Consider the following 16323-nt stretch of genomic DNA (forward strand, 5'->3'; position numbering starts at 1 on the left):
AAAGCCCCTGTGTTGGGAGAAATAGGCTCTATGAGCTATTTTAAACAACATTTCCCAATACATGGCTGATGGGAAATGTTTGTCTGCAAATATCATTGATAGTAGTATACCTTTGTGTGTTATATGACCTAGGCCGTCTGCCCAGTAAGATATGCCAGACTTTGATGTAGACGGTGGGCCATTTATATGGATACACCTAAATAAAATGGGAATGGTTGGTGATATTAACTTCCTGTTTGTGGCACATTAGTATATGGGAGGGGGGAAACTTTTCAAGCTGGGTGTTGACCATGGCGGCCATTTTGAAGTCAGCCATTTTGTATCCAACTTTAGTTTTTTCAATGGGAAGAGGGTCATGTGACACATCAAACTTATCGAGAATTTCACAAGAAAAACAATGGTGTGCTTGGTTTTAATGTTACTTTATTCTTTCAGGAGTTATTTACAAGTTATGGGTGACATTATGGGTGTCAGGTCCGAGCATTCCTAGATGAACAGTTTCCTGGAAAGTGGATTGGTCGTCGTGGGCCAGTTGAATGGCCCCCTAGGTCTCCCGATCTGACCCCCTTAGACATTTATCTTTGGGGTCACCTGAAGGCAATTGTCTATGCTGTGAAGATACGAGATGTGCAGCAACTGAAACTACGGATACTGGAAGCCTGTGCTAGCATTTCTTCTGCGGTGTTGCTATCAGTGTGTGAAGAGTGGGAGAAGACGGTTGCATTGACAATCCAACACAATGGGCAGCACTTTGAACACATTTTATAAGTGGTCAGAAACTTGTAAATAACTCATGAAAGAATAAAGTAACGTTAAAACCAAGCACACCATTGTTTTTCTTGTGAAATTCTCGATAAGTTTGATGTGTCACATGACCCTCTTCCCATTGAAAAGACTAAAGTTGGATACAAAATGGCCGACTTCAAAATGGCCGCCATGGTCAACACCCAGCTTGAAAAGTTTCCCCCGTCCCATATACTAATGTGCCACAAACAGTAAGTTAATATCACCAACCATTCCCATTTTATTTAGGTGTATCCATATAAATGGCCCACCCTGTAGAATAATCAAATGGTTGTCGCAAAATATTATAGTATATGGTTATCAGTCGTTTTTTATTTTGATGAGCTGGGGTTAAATGACAGAAGAACTCATCTCAATCCTTGTCTTGTAAGTGTCTAATTACCTTGTGAACATAACTACATGCCTGCATGTAGTAAAATGGATGTTTTCCTAAATATTCATATTGAGTCCAGAGTTCATTGAACAGGTAAGGACAACGGGTGGGTGTGTCAATTATCTGGGTCAATCTCTTGGAAGCCCATTTTTGCGAAATATCGTGTGAGGATTAGCATTTTGAAAGTCAAGATTATCAATCCAGGGAAGGAGTAGGGAGAATCTGGGATTAAAACCGTAAGTGTTATCTGGCCTTGGTCCATGTTTTCCATGTAGTCATAATTAGCGAGTTGGTCCGTTGGTTGGGTGACAAGGCCGCAGGGCCGGCCTTAGGGGTGTGCGAGCTGTGCCACTGCACAGGGTGCATCACTCCAGCATGTGGAAGGGGGCGCTGCGCTGGTTCCCTTCCCCTGCTTGTTTCAGAAGCGCCCGGGCCCGGCGACTCAGCAGCTTCCTTTCCGCCCGGACCCCTCTTCTCTCAGTGGCGTCGCTATCGCTGTAGCAGGCATAGTGGCTACACCGGGCATAAGGGCGGCCCATGGCCGGCGGCGCCGCTAACAGCCACCATGGCTGCCACATTCAACAGTATCTGCGTCCTTAGGACGCAGATACTATTGAACACTATAGCAGAGTAGTCTCCCTGCTATTATCGACTAGTGCCACTGTAGCTCCCTGAAGGAGCTGAATCCCCATGTGGCAAGGGATTCCGCTCCTGGACGGAGCACTTGATGTCTCTGTCTATATATGGACAGTGACATCAGGGGCAACTCCTGAAGCGGAATCCCTGTCCACAGCGTTGCTGACGCTGTGACCGGGGATTCCACTCCAAGAGAGAGAAGCCCTTGACTTCACTGTCCATAAATGGACAGACATCAGTTTACAGACAGACTACAGTGGCGCGATCTACAGCAAGGGGGCTGCTACCTACAAAGGGGCTGTGCGGCACTACTTACAAGGTGGCTGTGTGGCACTACCTACATGGGGAATCTGTGAGTGGCGGGCTGATGGTCCGGGCTGTGAGTGGCGGGCTGATTTTAGTGAGAGTAGTGGTCTGATGGTCCTTTTACTCTGAGTGGGAGGCTGATGGTCCAAGTGGTTTCCACCTCTGACCTCCAATTGAAATTAATAGGAGGCAGAAAATACCTGCGGCGCTCATTTGGAGTGCTTTTTTGCTTGCGTCTTTTGCATTAGCTTCAACGGCTTAAAAAAAACTACAAATAAAAAACTTCAAATAATGCTATCAATACAAAATCTGGCTCAAAATTCCTGAAATTTTGAGGCAGATTTTTTCTGCCTTACAAAAAATGCTGTGTGAACATACCCCGAGTGTGAACGTGAACATTCCCTGAGTGTATTGCTAGTTTTTAGAAGTTTTCTGTTTTTCCTCGAAACAATTTTTGGTATGGGTGCCCATAGGAAATTTTTTATTTCCAGGGGTGCCTCGAGTCTGAAAAGGTTGATAAACTCTGTAGTAGGCTACAGGGTCACGCCGGCCTATGCAAGGATCCCGTTGTGGAGCAGCTCAGATACGTACGCCCAGGAAGGGGATGCATTCAGAGTTCTACTTAAAGGCATATCCTGAGGACCAAAGCAGCTTTAAGAATCAAAGTTGCTGATTTGTGTATATTGATTCTGAAACCCGACAGGTACACATACATACATATATATATATATATATATATATATATATATATATATATACACACACACACACACACACACACACACACACACACACACTACCGTTCAAAAGTTTGGGGTCACCCAGACAATTTTGTGTTTTCCATAAAAACTCACACATATTTATCAAATGAGTTGCAAAATGACTAGAAAATATAGTCAAGACATTGACAAGGATAGAAATAATGATTTTTATTTAAAATAATAATTTTCTCCTTCACACTGCATGTACTAATGTTATCCCCATATTAACCCCTTCCCGACATTTGCCGTACATGTACGTCATGGAAAGCATTGACTTCCCGCAAAATGCCGTACATGTACGTCAAATGTTTGGCACCGGCTCAGAAACTGAGTCGGTGCCATCATCACCGGATCTCAGCTGTATCTTACAGCTGACATCCGACTGTAACGGCGGGGACCGAAATTAGCTTAGATCCCCGCCATTAACCCCTTAAGTGCAGCGCTCAAACACGATCGCTGCACTTAAGGTGTTTGCAGCTCATCGGAGCCCCAGCAATGAAATTGCCGGGGTTCCGGTGGCTGCAATGGCAACCGGAGGCCTAATACTGGCCTCCCGGTCTGCCTAGCACCGAAGCCGGTCAAGATCCGCCCGGCTTCGGTGCTAGGCAGAGCTGATCCGGCGTCATCAGCGGTGGAAGTCAGCTGTACTGTACAGCTGACATCCACCTGTAATAGCAGGAACCGGAGCTAGCTCCGATCCCTGCCATTAACCCCTTCGAAGCAGCAATCGAAAGCGATTGCTGCATCGTAGCGGTTACTAGCAGATCGCCAGCCCTGACAGGCAATCGGGACTGGCGACTGCTGTTATGGCAACAGGAGACACAATGGTCTCCTGCTCTGCCATTACGGAAGCCGATTTAGGCCCCGCCGGGAGGAGAAGCCTAATCGGCTTGCTGTCAGTGAATGACTGACAGATCTAATACATTGCACTACATAGGTAGTGCAATGTATTAGAAAAAAATAAATCTGACCGTTGGACCTTCAAGTCCCCTAGTGGGACTTGAAGAAAAGTGTAAAAAAAGTGTAAAAAAAAGTGCAAATAATAAAAGTTTGAAAACAATAAAAGTTTCAAGTAATCAAATAAAACACAATCCCCCTTTTACTCTTATCAAGTCCTTTATTATTGAAAAATAATAATAAACCATATGTATTTGGTATTGCCACGACCGTAACGACCTGAGGTATCAAAATATTGTATTATTTATTGCACGCGGTGAACAGCGTAAAAAAAACCGTAAAAAACGTTACCAGAGTTTCTGTTTTTTAGTCACTTTGCCCTACAAATATTAGAATAAAAAGTGATCAAAAAGTCGCACGTATCCAAAAATGGTACCTATAAAAACTATAGCTCGTCCCGCAAAAAACAAGCCCTCATACACCTCCGTCGACAAAAAAATTAAACCGTTATGGTTCTCACAACTTGGCGACAGAAAAAAAATACATTCTTTTTACAAAAGTAATTTTATTGTGAAAAAAGTTGTAAAACATAAAAAAATGCTATAAATTAGGTATCGCCGGAATCGTACGGACCTGCAGAATAAAGTTAACATGTAATTTATAACGCATGGTGAACGCTGTATAAAAAAAACGAAAAAAGCTGTGCCAGAATTGCATTTTTTTGTTTACCTGGCATCTAAAAAAATAGGATAAAAGGTGATCAAAAAGTCACATGTACGCCAAAATGGTACCAATAATAACTACAGCTCGTCCCGCAAAAAAACAGCCCTCATACCACTACGTCTATGAAAAATAAAATTAGTTATGGCTCCAATAAGTCAGGAAATAAAAAAATATGCAGTTGTGCCCGAGGGGAACATTTCTTCAGTTTGAAGAGGCGATTTATCAAGGACCTAAAATTAGGGAACCAGGAAAGGGAGGGCCCAAACATATCCGCTGGAAGCGACTGTGCCCGTATTATACCAGGACAACACTTTCCCAGCAAAATTCCCCAAACTGCAAAGGTGCAGAGTGTGGACCAAAAGGGGGATAAGAAATTACACCATTTATCAGTGCGACACTGGCCTGTGCGGAAAGGATTGCTTCACAGCATAACACACATCTATGGATTATTTTATTTTTTTCATACCACCTGACTATGCCCCTTATATACTCCGCCCCGCTTACATGTACCCCCACATTATAAAACACCAGCAATACTCAAACAAATTTAGTACCAAGCAAAATCCGCTCTCCAAAAGCCAAATGGTGCTCCCTCGGCTCTGAACCCTACAGCGTGCCCAAACAGCAGTTTCCTTCAACATATATGGCATCGTCATACCCGGGAGAACCCTTTTAACAATTTTTGGGGTGTGTGTCTCTAGTTTCTTTTTATTATTTCACATCTGAGCCTCTGCAGTTGTGAACCAATACTTTGTAAATCGCCAAATTAGGCCTCCACTCCGCATGGTACTCTTCACTCCTGAGCCCTGTCATATGTCCAGGCAAAAGATTAGGGCCACATGTAGGGTGTTTCTAAAACCGGGAAACACTGCATAATAATTAGAGGGCTGTCTTGTTATGGTGGCACAAGCCGGGCACCACATATTGGCATATCTATGGAAGAAAATCCCATTTTCACTCTGCAACATCGAGTGAACACTAATTTCTACAAAACACCTGCAGGGTTAAAATGCTTACTACACCCCTTGGTAAATGCATTGAGGGGTGTCGTTTCCAAAATGGGGTCACTTCTGGGGGGTTTCCACTGTTTTGGGCCCACAGGCGCCCAGAAACCAATCCAGCAACATCTGCACTCCAAATGGCGGTCCTTTCCTTCTGAGCCCTGCCGTTTGCCCAAACAGCAGTTTATGACCACATATGGGGTATTGCCGTACTCAGGAGAAATTGCTTTACAAATTTTGGGTTCTTTTTTTCCTTTATTTGTTGAGAAAATGAAAAAATTTGCGCTAAAGCTACGTCTTATTGAAGAAAAAGGACTGTTTTTATTTTCACTGCCTAATTCTAATAAATTCTATGAAACATCTGTGGGGTCAAAATGCTTACTACACCCCTAGATGAATTCCTCAAGAGGTGTAGTTTCCTAAATGGAGTCCCTTTTTGGGCGTTTTCATTGTTTTGTCCCCTCAGGGGCTTTGCAAATGTGACCTGGCCTCCGCAAACCATTCCTGCTAAATGTGATCTCAAAAAGCCAAATAGTGCTCTTTCCCTTCTAAGCCCTGCTGTGTGTCCAAACAGCAGTTTATTACCACATGTGGGGTATGGTTTTACTCGGGAGAAATTGCTTTACAAATTTTGTGGTGCTTTTTCTCCTTCAGTCCTTGTGGAAATGAGAAAAAATTAGCTAAACCTAGATTTTTTTTGAAATAAGATTATTATTTTCAGGGCCTACTTCCAATATTTTCTGCAAAAAAACTGTGGGGTCAAATCGCTCACTATACCCCTAGATAATTTCCTCAATGGGTGTAGTCTCCAAAATGGGGTCACTTGTGGGGGGTTTCCACTGTTTTGTCCCCTCAGGGGCTTCGTAAATGTGACATGGCCTCCGCAAACTATTCCTGCTAAATGTGGACTCCAAAAGCCAAATGGCGCTCTTTCCCTTCTAAGCCCTGCCGTGTGTCCAAACAGCCGTTTATTACCACATGTGGGGTATTGTTTTACTCGGGAGAAATTGCATTACAAATTTTACGGTGCTTTTTCTCCTTCAGTCCTTGTGGAAATGAGAATAAATTAGCTAAACCTACATTTTCTTTGAAAAAATTTAGATTATCATTTTCACAGCCTACTTCCAATAATTTATGCAAAAAACCTGTGGGGTCAAAACGCTCACTACACCCCTAGATAATTTCCTCAATGGGTGTAGTTTCCGAAATGGGGTCACTTGTGGGGGGTTTCCACTGTTTTGACCCCTCAGGGGCTTTGTAAATGTGACATGGCCTCTCAAACCATTCCTGCTAAATTTGAGCTCCAAAAGCCAAAACGGCGCTCTTTCCCTTCTAAGCCCTGCCGTGTGTCCAAATATCCATTTATTACCACATGTGGGGTAGTGTTTTACTCGGGAGAAATTGCTTTACAAATTTTGCGATGCTTTTTCTCCTTTAGTCCTTGTGGAAATGAGAAAAAAAAATCGCTAAACCTACATTTTCTTTGAAGAAATGTTGATTTTAATTTTCACGGCCTACTTCCAATAATTTCTGTAAAAAACCTGTGCGGTCAAAATGCTCACTACACCCCTAGATAATTTCCTTGAGGTGTCTAGTTTCCCAGATGGGGTCACTTTTGGGGATTTTCACTGTTTTGGCACCGCAAGAGCCCTTCAAACCTGACATGGTGCCTAAAATATATTCTAACAAAAATAAGGCCCCAAAATCCACTAGGTGTTCCTTTGCTTCTGAGGCCGATGCTTCAGTCCAGTAGTACGCTACGGCCACATGTGGGATATTTCCTAAAACTGCAGAAACTGGGCAACAAATATTGAGTTGCATTTCTCTGGTAAAACCTTCTGTGTTATAAAAAAAATTGTATTAAAAATGTATTTCTGCAAAAAAATATGAAATTTGTAAATTTCACCTCTACTTTGCTTTAATTCCTGTGAAATGTGTAAAGGGTTAAGACATTTTCTAAATGCTGTTTTGAATACTTTGAGGGGTGAAGTTTTTAAAATGGGGGGACTTTTTGGGGGCTTCTAATATATAAGGCCCTCAAAACCACTTCACAACTGAACTGGCCCCTGTAAAAATAGCCTTTTGAAATTTTCTTGAAAATGTGAGAAATTGCTGCTAAAGTTCAAAGCCTTGTGAGGTCATAGAAAAATAAAAGGATGTTCAAAAACCGATGCCAATCTAAAGTAGACATATGGGGGATGTTAATTAGCAACAATTTTGTGTGGTATAACTGCCTGTCTTACAAGCAGATACATTTAAATTGAGAAAAATGCTAATTTTTCAATTTTTCACTATATTTTCGTGTTTTTCACAATTAAATACTGAATGTATCGACCAAATTTTACCACTATCTTAAAGTCCAATGTGTCACGAGAAAACAATCTCAGAATCGCCCGGATAGGTGAAAGCATTTCAACGTTATTACCACATAAAGTGAAACATGTCAGATTTGAAAAATGAGGCTCTGTCAGGAAGGTCAAAAGTGGCTAAAGAGGGAAGGGGTTAAGTGTCGCTGATGCATCATTACCCAATTTAATAAACAAATAAAGCAACGAAACCGGTTTCTTGGAGAATGTGGGAATGGCCACAGCTTTATTTAACACAACCAAACATTTTTGTATCACATGGCCCTGAAGTAACCACTTAATTTATTCACATCTCCTGTGATGCCGCCCACTGTGAAGCGGCGCGCATGTAGGTTCTTCTCCGGATTTTACTCTTCAGAGCCTATCTCCGCCTGCTGTGACATCTGAAAAAACAAAGAAAAACCACAGAAACACGCCTACGCAAAGAAAAAAGGCAAGAAGCTGACGAGCCATAAGAGACATGGCATAGAAAAGCAAAGAAATTAAAAAGACAGAGAAACACCATAACTACACACCCAAATTTTACCTAAAGAGGGAGGGCGGGAGGGACGTTTGCAGCTCCAGCAGGTAAGATGGTGAACTGCCCTTGACCTCAACTATTTATCTGCTCCTAACCCCTCCTCTATCCCCTTGTCCCACCAATCTCTGCTCCTGTTTTTTCCTGCACTTTTCCCCCCCTTCTTTCCCCCTATCACATATAGTCCCAGGCACTTTCTCTATTTGATTTAGTGCCTCAAAACTTTGCTTTCGTCAAAGAATGCTCCATTTGCAGCAATTACAGCATTGCAGACCTTTGGCATTCTAGCTGTTAATTTGCTGAGGTAAATCGGGAGAAATTTCACCCCATGCTTCCAGAAGGCCCTCCCACAAGTTGGATTGGCTTGATGGCCACTTCTTGCGTACCATACGGTCAAGCTGCTCCCACAACAGCTCTATGGGGTTGAGATCTGGTGACTGCGCTGGCCACTCCATTACAGATAGAATAGCAGCTGCCTGCTTCTTCCCTAAATAGTTCTTGCATAATTTGGAGGTGTGCTTTGGGTCATTGTCCTGTTGTAGGATGAAATTGGCTCCAATCAAGCACTGTCCACAGGGTATGGCATGGCGTTGCAAAATGGAGTGATAGCCTTCCTTATTCAAAATCCCTTTTACCTTGTACAAATCTCCCACTTTACCAGCACCAAAGCAGCCCCAGACCATCACATTACCTCCACCATGCTTGACAGATGGCGTCAGGCACTCTTCCAGCATCTTTTCAGTTGTTCTGCGTCTCACAAATGTTCTTCTGTGTGATCCAAACACCTCAAACTTCGATTCGTCTGTCCATAACACTTTTTTCCAATCTTCCTCTGTCCAATGTATGTGTGCTTTTGCCCATATTAATTTTTTCCTTTTATTAGCCAGTCTCAGGCTTTTTCTTTGCCACTCTGCCCTGAAGGCCAGCATCCCAGAGTCGCTTCTTCATTGTAGACGTTGACACTGGCGTTTTGCGGGTACTATTTAATGAAGCTGCCAGTTGAGGACCTGTGAGGCGTCTATTTCTCAAACTAGAGACTGTAATGTACTTGTCTTGTTGCTCAGTTGTGCAGCGGGGCCTCCCACTTCTCTTTCTACTCTGGTTAGAGCCTGTTTGTGCTGTCCTCTGAAGGGAGTAGTACACACAGTTGTAGGAAATCTTCAGTTTCTTGGCAATTTCTCGCATGGAATAGCCTTCTTTTCTAAGAACAAGAATAGACTGTCGAGTTTCACATGAAAGCTCTCTTTTACTAGCCATTTGGAGAGTTTAATCGAACCCACAAATGCAATGCTCCAGATTCTCAACTAGCTAAAAGGAAGATCAGTTTTATAGCTCCTCTAAACAGCAAAACTGTTTACAGCGGTGCTAAGATAATTGCACAAGGGTTTTCAAGTGTTTTCTAATCATCCATTAGCTTTCTAACACAGTTAGCAAACACAATGTACCATTAGAACACTGGAGTGATGGTTGCTGGAAATGGGCCTCTATACACCTATGTAGATATTGTATTAAAAACCAGACGTTTGCAGCTAGAATAGTCATTTAGCACATTAACAATGTATTTCTGATTAATTTAACTGGTTGCCGACACAGGACGAGCACTTCGCGCATTAGGACGAGCATACTCGTCCTGTGTGACAGACGTCTCTGCGTGTCTGTGCGCGCGATCGAGAGCGGGGCAACGGCTGTAATACCCTTTGAACGCCGCGATGAAAGCTGATCGCGGCATTCAAAGAGAGGGGGACTGCACATTGATCGCGTCACAGAAGATAGCTGTGACGCGATCAAAGCCCACAACTCGTATGGCCAGACAGCCCAGGGTCCATTAAAGGACCCCAGGGCTGTCTGAACATATTTCCTGTTAGGGCATACTGAGGTCTGCCCTAACAACTGCCTGTGTACAGTCAGTGCACAGGCTAATGTACTGGCATATAGATCTATGCCAGTACATTACAGTTACAAAATAAAAATAAAAATGATAAATCCCTTTATGGGATTGAAAAAAAAAGTTAAATGAATGTAAAAAAAAATTAATGATAAATAAAAAGTAAAAAAAAAATACACAGAAACACACATTTTTTTATAATAAATAAACTTTTTAAAATATAAGTCCCAAAACATGAAATAATAGACATATTTGGTATTGCCACGACTGTAACAACCTGTACAACAAATGTATAACATTATTTATGATGATCGGTGTATGGTGTAAAAAAAAAAAATATTAAAACTGCTGCGCAACTGCTTTTTTTCTGCATTTTCGCCAACATAAAAATTTATAGAAATTAAACGATAATGTATTTGTACCAAAAAATGGTACCTACATAAAGTACAACTCGTCCCGCAAAAAACAAAGTCTCATACAACTACGTCGTACAAAAAATAAAAGCGTTATGAGCGTCGGGATGCAAAGAGGGAAATGTAAAAAAATTGTTCTGTCCTCAAGGCCAAAATTGGCCGTGTCCTTAAGTGGTTAATGTTCTCTTCATTGAAAAAAACTGTGCTTTTCTTTCAAAAATAAGGAAATTTCTAAGTGACCCTAAACTTTTGAACGGTAGTGTATATATATATATATATACATATATATATATATATACACATACATACACACACATACATATAATAGCCGTGTGCACGGCCTGTGATTACGGCATGGATGGCCACGGAGTGTCATCCGCAGGCCGTCCGCAAATCACGGACCGTGCACATTGATATAAGCGAGTCCAGACAGCAAATTCGGCCCGTATAATGACATGTCCTATTTTTTTGCGATCGGGGCTCCCGGTCATTGTCTGGACCGTATAAACCACGGTCGTGTGAATGAGCCCATAGAAATTAATGGGTCCGCAATTCATCTGCATTTTTGCGGATGAATTGCGGGTGCAAAAACACGTTCGTGTGCATGAAGCCTTAATCATTGAATTTAGGTGTTTTATTCAGACCCATTGCCACAAGTGTATAAAAGGTGTGTGAAAGTATGCATTGTTCTAAAGAGCTCACTGAATTCCAGCGTGGTACTATAGGACGCCACCGTTGCAATAAGTCAGTTTGTGAAATATCTTCCCTCCTAGATATTCCACGCTTAACTGTGACTGGTATTATTGCGAAGTCGAAGTGTTTAGGAACCACAGCGATTCAACCACGTAACGCTATAAAGCCGTTTTATCACATTCTTTATCCCAAAATAGCTTATTTCTAGTCACCTTGCTTATAAAAAACGTAATAAAAAGTTATCCAAATTTCACATGTACCCCACAATAGCATAAATAAAAACTACAACTCGACCTGCAAGCCCTCACACCGCTCCATCGATGGAAAAATTAAAAAAAGTTATGGCTCTCAAATATGGCAACTCAAAAACATGATTTTTCTTTTAAAATAAACTAGTGTAAAAGTAGTAAAAAAAAAAAGCTACATAACTTTGGTATCGCTGTATTCATACTGACCAGCAAAATACATTTAACATGTCCTATATACCGCATGATAAACGCCATAAAACTTAAACCAAAAAAACTATTGCAGAATTGCTGGACTTTTTTCTATTTCCCTCAAAATAAAGTCAATAAAAGCTTTTCAATACATTATATATACACCAAATGAGGTTAATAAAATCGAACCCGTTCTGCAAAATAAGATAAAAAAAAGCTGTGGTCATACAGCTATGACAACGGAAAGATTAAACCAATAAGTCTCTTGGAACACAATTATGCAAAATGATGTCCCAGACTAATTTATAAGCCCAGTCGTTTTCCGCATAAAACCCCACGTCCTCATTTGCTAGACCCGACATCCAGACCCCCTAGACGCAGCAGAGATTATGACGTTTTGGGGCTTTGTGCTGAATATGGAGCTAGTGAAGAAGCCAATAGTCAATAAAGTAATGTGAATATTTTATACAATAACCCGATTCACAGAACATCCATGTCCCATGGTACAAAAAGCTGGACGTGCACATCGTACAGATGGCATTGTATAATTCTTGTCTGCTGCCCTGATGTTCAGGCCAGAAAGGAACATTCCTTCGGTTTCAAGAGATGGTTATCAATGCCCAAAAAACTGGCAACAAGGAAGGTGAAGGCCCAAAGCACATCTGCCCCACATCTTCCCCAAAACGTCATCATCTCTGCAGGAAGCAAGGCCACCTGTTCCCAGCCCAATGAAGATCCCCAAACTGCAAAGAAGAGAGAGTCAAAAAAGGTGCAGAGCGTGTTCCTAAAGGGGGATAAGAATTAATAACATGAAAAACCTAGCTTGCGCATAAAGAATAGGCCGCACTGCTGACAAAAGTGGAAATAAGGGGAGGCCTCCAAGTCTAAAATAGATGGGAGGGGTAGCGAGTTGGTTGGCCTATGTTTACGTGTGTTACAAGGGCCCATTAGGGGCCCATTTGAAGCAGGAATTAAGGAATGTATTTGGAAGGACGAATACGTTGATATTTTTTCCCTCCTGCCACTGGAGAAGTTCAATTTAGATAAAGTTAAGCGTGATGAAACCAAGAAGGATGAGGAAGAAAAACGGAGATACAGGTTGATCCCAAAAACATTCGTTAATTAGTTGCAGGCTTTTTCTATATTGGCCAGTGTTATTGGGGAAAAGGCGCCGGACAATTGCTCGGCTCTGTTTTGTTATTTGGACGCGGTGCGGGAGGTGCACAGGGCTTATGGGGGATCAGGCTTGGCTCCGGTATGACGAACAATTTCGTCAGCGAAAAGCGGTTTGGCCTAACATACGGTGGGACCATAAGGATATAGCCTTGTGGTTGAAGGTGACTGCGCTGTTTAAACCTTGCCAGTCTTTTCCCAGGAGCGGGAATGCAGCGGGAACTTCCAGTAATGCAGGTCAGGCCTCGGGCTCCAAGCTTGAAACGCGTTGGCAGTTTAACGAGGGGCAATGTAAATTTGGAGCCACTTGCAAAATTAAGCACGTCTGTTCCCACTGCAACGATCAGTCTCACGGGGCTTCAAAATGTTTTTAAAAAGGGAGACGGCAAGGTGGAGCCATCGGTTCCTCTGGTCATGGGGGGGGGGGGGGGACTCCAGTGAGGCTCACAAAGATGGCCCCCTTTCTAAGTAGATACCCAGATAGTGATGGGGCCCGGTTGATTGGCTCTGGTTTTGGCTCCGGTTTTATTATTCCACCCCCCCCCCCCCCTCACGTTGTCTCTTTTACCCAGCGCAACCTTTGGTCTGCATATCAACATGCAGGGGTGGTGTCAGAGAAACTTAAGAAGGAGGTTGCTTTGGGAAGAATGGCGGGCCCTTTCCCGACGGTACCAGTGCCTGGTTTGGTTGTTTCTCCCCTGGGGTGGTCCCAAAAGTTCAGTCTCATACACCATTTGTAGTTTTCGAAAGGGGCGTCGATTAAGGACGGTATAGATCCAGAATTGTGCTCCGTCATCTATACGTCGTTTGATGCTGCGGTGGCGCTGGTGCGCGGTTACGGGAAGAGGGCCCTGATGGAGATGACTAATATTGAGGCGGCCTTTAGATTACTGCCGGTGCACATGGTCAGCCAGCGGTTGTTGGGATGTTACTGGGATGGGGTTATTATGTTGATCGTTGCCTACCTATAGGCTGTTCTATTTCATGTGCTTACTCCGAGGTTTTTAGTTCGTTTCTGGAATGAGTAATTAGGGTTGTCGCCATCGTGGATTCGGTCATCCACTATCTCAATGATTTTTTGTGCGTCGGTCCGGTGGGTTCCGGAGTTTGTGCGAACCTGCTGGAAGTAGTTACATGGGTCTCGCAGGATTACGGCGTCCCGTTTGCTTCAGAAAAAACTGAAGGCCCGGCGACGTCTATTTATTTTTTGGGTATTACGATAGACTTGGAGGCCATGGAGTGCAGATTGCCGGACGACAAGCTTGTTGCTTTCCGTTGTTTAGTTTACAGGGCCTGTCATCTTACGCTACGTGAGTTACAGTCACTGCTAGGGAAACTGAATTTTGCTTGCCGCATAATGCATCGTTTGGCAACAGCGACGGTAGGGGTGCATGAACCACATCATTTTATTTGTTTAGTTGCCGATTATCGGGACGATTTGCGAGTTTAGCTTTCATTTCCTGGCTATGTATAATGGCCACTCACTATGGATGTCTCAGGCATTGAAAAGTTCTGATCTAGAGTTGTTTACGGATGAGTCGGGGGCAGTGGGTTTTTCGTCGTTTTTTGTAAAGGTCAATCGTGCGCAGGTCATTGGCCGGCCTCTTGGGTGGAGTCGGGTCTTATGCGCAACTTGGCCCTGCTCGAGCGGTTTCCCATCGCGGTAGCAGTTACCATTTGGGGCAACAGGTTCCGGGACAAGAAAGTTTGCTTCCATCGTGAATCTGGGGGTGGTGTTGGCAATAAATAAATTTTCGGCGTCTTCTTCTGTAGTTGGTTTGTTGCGTCAGTTATTGCTTGCCTGTCTGAAGTTGAATGCGTGCGTGGTGGCGGTTCATGTTCCATGGGTGGAGAATTGTATTACTGACTCGCTTTATCGCTCGCAGTGGGATCGTATTCATCAGCTGGTTCCGGACGCGGAGTTAACTGGTGTGGACTGTCCCAGTCATGTTTGGGAGCTGGTATCCGGGCCGCAGGTGCCCTGATTGAACGATCGCTGGCCAACACGACATGGGCAGCATACTCTGCTGGATGACGTCAATGGGAAGATTGGGTGAGATCTCTTGGTGATGTTGTGTTTTATGATGACAGGATAATTGCTTTATTGTTTTGGTTGGGGGTCGCCAAGGTCAATTGCTTTGTGGCAGCCATTGCTTTCGGTTTTAAACTCCGGGGGTTTGTGGACATCACAAAGCATTTCCTGGTGGGCCAGGCACTGTGGAGACTAAGACGGGGTGTGGTTGTGTGGGACCATAGGCATCCAGTGTCTTTTCCGTTGTCGTGTTCCATGGGAGATATGTGGCGGGTGTGTCGTTCGCCTTATGAGAGCAAGCTGTTTCGTTTGTCTTTCTTGCTGGCTTTTCGGATTGGGGAATTGGTTTTGCCTAGTTAGTCTAGACCAGGTGGGTTGATGCAGGACAATGTGGATTTATATGCGGATAGGGTGGAGATAGTTCTCTGTCGTTCAAAAACTGATCAGACCGGCAGGGGCAGAAGGGTGGTGTTGTTCGCGATACCCGGGAATTTAGTATGTCCCGTTTTTTGCCTCAAGGAGTTATGAGTGGGAGTTGGCCTCTCGGATTCCCTGTTCAGGAGACATGCAGATGGTACATTTTTGTCACGTTTTCAGTTTGCCTCTGTCTTTAAGAAATGTCTGGTGGTATGTCACGTGCGTGCGGAACAATACTCGTCCCACTCATTTCGTATTGGAGCTGCGACTGAGGCAGTGAGGTGGGGATTAGACAAAGCGGAGGTGCGGCGTATAAGGCGGTGGGAATTGGCGCGTTTCCGTTCTTATGTTCGCCCACAAATGTTACGATCTGTGATGTGATTTCTGCTCGTGTGTGTGTGTGTGTGTGTGTGTGTGTGTGTGTGTGTGTGTGTGTGTGTGTGTGTTGGTGTGCGTGTATGGTTTCCTTTGTCTTGCAGGCAATAACCCATTTATGGTGTGGATTATGGGGCATTCGTATGTGTACTGGGGTGCCCTTCTGGCGGACGTACGGCCGGACGGTCAACAGCTCCGGATTCCTCGGGACACAGTGGTCCTGCATTGAATGGGTTTCCGTGGAATGACCTGGAGTCGGGTGTTGCCTGAGTTTCATAATTACGTGCTGTTAGACAGGGCCCCAGACGTGCTGGTACGGCGCCCTTTTCGGGAACTGGTGCGGGATGTCAAGCATGACCAGCTTTGCTTGTGGTCGTTACATCCCAAGCCGGTCACTGTTTAGTCGGAAATGGTCCCAAGGAAGAGTTGGCGTATGGCTCGCTCCAAGGAAAGGGTCAATAAGGCCCGTATTAAAGCCAGCCGGGCTATATCTGGCTTTGTGGCACGTAACGGC

The 16323-nt window shown here is 43.7% G+C and overlaps 1 protein-coding gene across 2 annotated transcripts in view; it reads right to left on the bottom strand.

The window, feature by feature from the left end:
* Nucleotides 1-16323, bottom strand: part of ZCCHC24 (zinc finger CCHC-type containing 24) — a 145585-nt gene that overhangs the window by 32253 nt on the left and 97009 nt on the right. The gene's annotated exons all lie outside the window — the stretch shown is intronic.

Source organism: Rhinoderma darwinii, chromosome 11 (genome assembly GCF_050947455.1).
Source record: "Rhinoderma darwinii isolate aRhiDar2 chromosome 11, aRhiDar2.hap1, whole genome shotgun sequence".
Lineage (NCBI taxonomy): Eukaryota > Metazoa > Chordata > Amphibia > Anura > Rhinodermatidae > Rhinoderma > Rhinoderma darwinii.